The 5,430-nt window shown below is 56.2% G+C and overlaps 1 long non-coding RNA gene across 1 annotated transcript; it reads left to right on the top strand.

The window, feature by feature from the left end:
* Positions 1–248: 248 nt before the first annotated feature.
* Positions 249–4,846, top strand: LOC121057491. Its single transcript, XR_005813808.1, has 4 exons — positions 249–485; positions 643–777; positions 2,511–2,636; positions 4,064–4,846. It is a non-coding gene; the product is annotated as an uncharacterized LOC121057491 (long non-coding RNA).
* The last annotated feature ends 584 nt before the right edge of the window (positions 4,847–5,430 follow it).

Genomic DNA, 5,430 nt, shown 5'->3' with positions numbered 1-5,430 from the left:
AGTTTCTTTTGTGTGTGTGATTGGAGCATCCTTTTGAATCCAAGTGCTGCTCTCTGGCCTGGTATCGAGTCAAAGCTCATTGGCAGCAGGGGTTTGGGGCAGATGAGCCAGGTGGAGGGGATGGGGATGCTGCACCCCCAGACCCCATCAGCATCTCCATCCCCTCCACTCCCCCTGCTCAGTTTCATGCCGTTAGCATGGTCCTGTGGGGCTGGTGCTATTTGTGTGCCCGTGGGCATCCTCGCATCTGCTCCCACTTCTCTCCCCAGCACCTCCCTGGCAGGAGACATCCCAAGTCCTCTGCCATGGTCACGTCGCCACCGGGGTCACTGGGACGTGGCTCATCCTGCACCAGCAGAGCCACGGGCACCTTCGGCAGCTCCTCTTGGGAGCTTTCACACCACGGCCGCCTGCGTCGCTGCGTCGGCAGCGATGGGAGAGGCTCCGCGGCGCAGACGTGGAGGCGGCAGCGAAGCTCTCCTACGGTACGAGTTCCCCCCGTTAGTCATGCAGCTCTGGGATGTTTACATGCCTCTCTGATTTAGTTGAGGCAATTGCTTTTAAGGGCTGATTATTTATGGATCTATAGTACACAGTGCCAGCAGGAATAAATTTCCCCATCTAAATAAGTTATTTTCCCAGCACGACGCACTCCCCTTGAAATAGATGCACCCACCCCCTCGTCACCCAGCCCAGCGCAGCAGCAGGCGCCCGTCAGCACAGTGCAGCTCAGCTCAGCATGGCATGGCATGGTACAGTATGGCGCTGCATGGCACGGTACGGTATGGCATGGCACGATGCGGTGCCTGCTCCTGCTGCTCCTCCATCCAGGGCTTCCCATGCTCCTCCCCACCAGGGCAGGGTGCAGGTGCCTGCCACAAAACGGTGACTTTTTTTTTTTTTTTTTTTCTTCTTCCATCTTCTGTAGCATCTCTAAGCAGATGCACAAGAAACACTGGGAAAAGGGCAGGGGCTTTGATCCCCTCTAATATTTTCTATCTCAGCCCTATGATTGTTTTTTAGTGTCGACTATTTTTGGCTCTGGGAATTTCCTGAGCTTGATGTGGTTTGCCCGTCTCTCTTTCAGCTTCTCACCCACTCTCCTCTTGCACCTACGTGAGGTTTTTTTTCCACCTCCATCACCCTCGGGCGAGGATTTCGGCAGTTCAGCTCACCCCTGCATGGGGAAAACCCTTGAGCAGCCTCAAGTCCTTGCACCACAAAATCCCCTCATCCCCACGTGCTGCACGAAGCCTCCCCAGCGCTTGGGCAAGGCTGGGGTGATGGGGGAGCACCAGGGTGGCCCTGTCACAAGAAATATTCTTGCTCCAAGCGTAAGCTCCCTGGACCCATCTGTGGGAGGACAACGTGGGAGCAGGGGTGGGCAGGGGGGTGCCAGGGTCCAGGCTGTGCAGGCGAGGGGATGGAGGGGCTGCTCGCTTGAATGTCGCAGGTGGAAACAGGCTGGAGGTGGCACCAGCCCCGTTAGGGAGCCGTCAGCATCTCCTGTGGCACGGCTGTGCCTCGCTGATGGCCATGGGGGGGTACCAGAGGCAGCGAAGGGTTGGATGTGTGTGGGCACGAGGCGGTGGATGCTGTTCCTGGCAGGTCAGTTATTTCTAAGCGTCTTCCCCATCTAGCTGTCAGCCCCAATATCGTTGTTAATTGCAGCGCGCATCCAGGTTCAGCTAATGCGATGTGAGTGCCCCGCTGTCCTGTCATTAGCAGCAGAGGCCAGGGCTGATGCGGTTACGGGCCCTGCTGTCCTCGCCCCCGGCCCTGCTGACCAAGGAGCCGGCGGGGGCGGCCTCCAGCCCCACCAGCTTGGTGCCACCTGCGGAAGGATGCTGATTCCTGGTGCAAAGCCAGCACGGAGGCAGAAATTTGGTCCAGCACGAAGGCTGACAGCAGGCCAGTGCCTTGTGCTGCGATGTTGTAATGCTTTTGGTCCCAAAATCATGCTGGATTTACGGCTGTGATGTCCCCAGACCTGGTGGGTGACACCCCAGGGGAAGCTGTGGGGCTTTGTGGCATCGCCCTGCCGTGGATGGCACCATCCCATCTCAGCCATGGTCTGTGGCAGTGGGTGCACCCCAGCATCTGGGGACACCTGTGCACCAATATTGGCCCCTGCTTGTGTCCATCCCATCCTGCTCCCCCCCAGCACCCTTCCCCTGGGACCGGAGTGTCCCCAGTCCCGGCTGTGCCCTGTCACTGCTCTGGTTCCAGCCTGGAGCTGCCATCACCCGGCTACGGGATGAGGTCTGCCTTATCTCTGTGCTCGCCCCAGGTGCTGCTTTCCCACCAGCGTGCTCCCTTCATCAGTGAGAACTGTCTTTCCTTAACACTTATTAAGCCCTAATTTTCATCTTATTCATTACTACTGAGTCATTAAGCTGGCGAGGAATTAAATGAGGTGAAATGAAAAGAATTGAAAGACTGGAGGGTTTGGGGTGGTTGGCTTTTTTTTTTTTAAACAGACCAGAAAATAATCTCCCTGGATTAAACAGGGGACCACAGAAGGGCACGTAAGACTTAACGAAGAGGCTCTAATTAAGAAGCAGCACCACGCGACCCCGAGGCATGCTGTCTGCAGAGGTGGCCACGAGATTGGCTGGCCCCGATGCTCCCCGTAGGTGAGTACACGTCGTGTGAGCACCGTGGCCCCGAGAGCGAGCGAGGGGTGCCCGGCGGTGTTGGCGAGGCCTCCAAACACAGCCTCTGCCAGCAGAAGGGCTCTTGGCGCTGGAGCTTTTGGGGGAGAGACATCTCTGTGCTTATGGGGTTTGGGGGGGCTAAACACACCGGTGTGGGTGTATTTAGGGATGTTAACTGGTGTATTAGTACATAAGTAGTATGCATTAGTATAGTATATAGTATATTTACATTGTTTTAATTAATAATTATATTAATGTATGAAGGTGTTTAGGGTATATGTTGATAGACCCATATATGTAAAGCCATTGGGTTCACAAACAGCCATCAGCCTGCAAAGTCACCACCTAGCTGTTTTCTTTGATTCTGCCAGCCGCACGGAGCCTGCACATGGGGTTTGTGGGGTGCTTTGGACTCAGAGGTGACAGTGTCTGTCTGCCTGTCCCCTCCGTGCCTTTGCTCTCCCTCCCCTGCCAGCCCTGGGCACGGCGTTGCTCTGGGACTGGCTGTCTCTGAAGCTGAACCGAGCATCCAGACCCCATTTCACCCGCGTTTCCTGACCCTCCCAGTGCTGTAGCCACTGGGCAGAGTGGGGAAATCAGCTGCTGCCGGGGCATCTTGCACCAGCGCGCTGCTTTTGTGTTTGTATTGTTGTTTCCTCAGATGGAATTAAAATAAGGGCTACACGGAGCAATGTCAAACCTGCCGAAGGAATCCCAACTCTCTGGTGACTTCATTAGCTCTGGCGCCTCCAGTCAGCGAAGGCACGGGGCTTGATGAGTGCGCCGCGGGTTTTCTCCTCTCGCACGCACCAACCTCATTAGCGGGGAGCGCGGCATGCTCAGGAGCCCCTTTTGGGCGCCATCCCCACATGTTTTGTCGTCCTTCCCAACTCGCTGCCGTACCACCTCCAGTGTCACCGGCAGAGCACGCAGAGCCCTGCTGTAATTGCGGGGATTTGGGACCCAGCGTTTCCCCCCCAGCACTGCAGAGGGGTCTCAGAGACCCAAGACATCTCCGGCCCCAAGGCGACGGGACAATGTTTGCCTCACGCCTCTCTCACTGGCCTGAACTGGTGGTACTGGTTTAGAGCCACCTCCATGCACAGGGAGAGGTGTCCGTGAAGCCCTCTCAGCCTGGCGTTCCCGGGGTCCTTTCCTGCTTCTCGCCTGCCTTACAGGTGTGGGTTTGTTGCCACCCCACCTCCCACAGCCCTTCCTTACAGTCAGCATTCCCTATTTACATGGTGACCCTGCTGGTCTCCCATTCATTTTGATGCATTCAGGATCGTAAGAGGCTGTTATTTTATGATGGATTAACGACACTGTATTTGCTTTTAGCCTGTTTTACGGTGCTCCAAGTGCCTTGGCTATAACTCTTCTGTTTACTTGTTTTATTATCCTAACAGGCTGCTCCTGGAGGTTTCTGCGAAGACACCCGCTGGCCCCACCACGAGCGCCTCTGGAGTGGCTGGGGCAGGGATCCCACCCCAGGCGAGGCGCAGGCTGCGGTGTGTGGGGTCCAGCTGGGTGCCCTGAGCACTGCAGGATGCTCTGAGGGCTGGGGGGGCAGCTGGGGATGTGGGGGGGGAGGAAATTGTGGCTGCTTTTGTCTGGCATCCTTCTCGATGCATCCACCTGCCCGCGTGCAAGGAGCCAAGGGCTTAGGAGAGGAGGTGTGGAGCTGGCACCGCTGCAGGAGGTCACATCCATCCCCTTCGTCCTCGCTGCTGGGGCTCTTCTCCAGCATCCCCTGGGCACGCGTGCCACTGGATGTCCCTGCACTGCCCAGACAAGGTGTAGGTGAGGTTTGGGTGGAAGGTGAGCCCAGCTTCACAGCTCTCCCACCTTCAGGGTGACCTTGACGGCAGCCCTGGACCCGCTCCTCCGCCACTGCTCCTCCTCCACCTCCCCTCCGCGGGCTTCTCTGCTCCATCCTCACGTGGTCCCCAGGCGCTGGTATAGTTGCGGTGAAGAACCCGAGCACTAATAACTCCCATTAGCACCTTTGGCTGATGGACGTCAGCGCCAAGGGCCAGATTCAGTTTCGGCTGCAAGCCCGACTGCTCATTTCCAGTTGCAAAGATCAACCAGGAGCTTCGGGGATTAGAGCGGTGGGTGGAGGGGGAAACGAGAAATGAAAGAGGAAGATAAACATAAAAGTCACACAAAACAAATAGCTGGCAGTAACTCCATTAAATCAGGCATTTTAAAAGGAAATATTAAAATATTAACTATGTAATTAAGTATTTATTAATTAAAAAGGAAGCCAGCCGCATTAAGCTGAGCACAGCCCTAATCATGCTCAAATTCTTGTTTAGCTCAGCTGCCCGTTCAGCAGAGCTGGGACCCAGACCTGGACCTGGCTCCCTGAGACCTTGGGACTGGGAAGCAGATTCCTACTCAACCTAGAAGGGGGAAAATGCCCTTAACGCCCCCGTTTTCCCTGCCCTTTGGATGCCGGAGCTGCCTGGGCTGGCCACCCCATGGGGCCATCCCCACTTGGCAGTGGGGCAGCAAGAAGGGACAGGGCTGTCGGCTCCGGTGCTTGGCCTCGCAGCAGGCTCTGCTGGGGGTGGTTCCTACTTATTTTGTGACATCTCCTGAAGGTCTTTTCCTAACCTGGATGATTCAATCATTCTCTATGGCACCGGGGGACGTTCAGATTAAATATTTGGAAGAAATTCTTTGTGGAGAGGGCAGTCAAACATTGGAACGGGCTGCCCAGGGCAGCTGGTGGAGCCCCCATCCCTGAAGATATTCAAGAACGGTGTGG

This window comes from Cygnus olor, chromosome 19, assembly GCF_009769625.2.
Source record: "Cygnus olor isolate bCygOlo1 chromosome 19, bCygOlo1.pri.v2, whole genome shotgun sequence".
Taxonomy (NCBI): domain Eukaryota; kingdom Metazoa; phylum Chordata; class Aves; order Anseriformes; family Anatidae; genus Cygnus; species Cygnus olor.
This window is presented reverse-complemented; position numbering and strand designations above follow the sequence as displayed.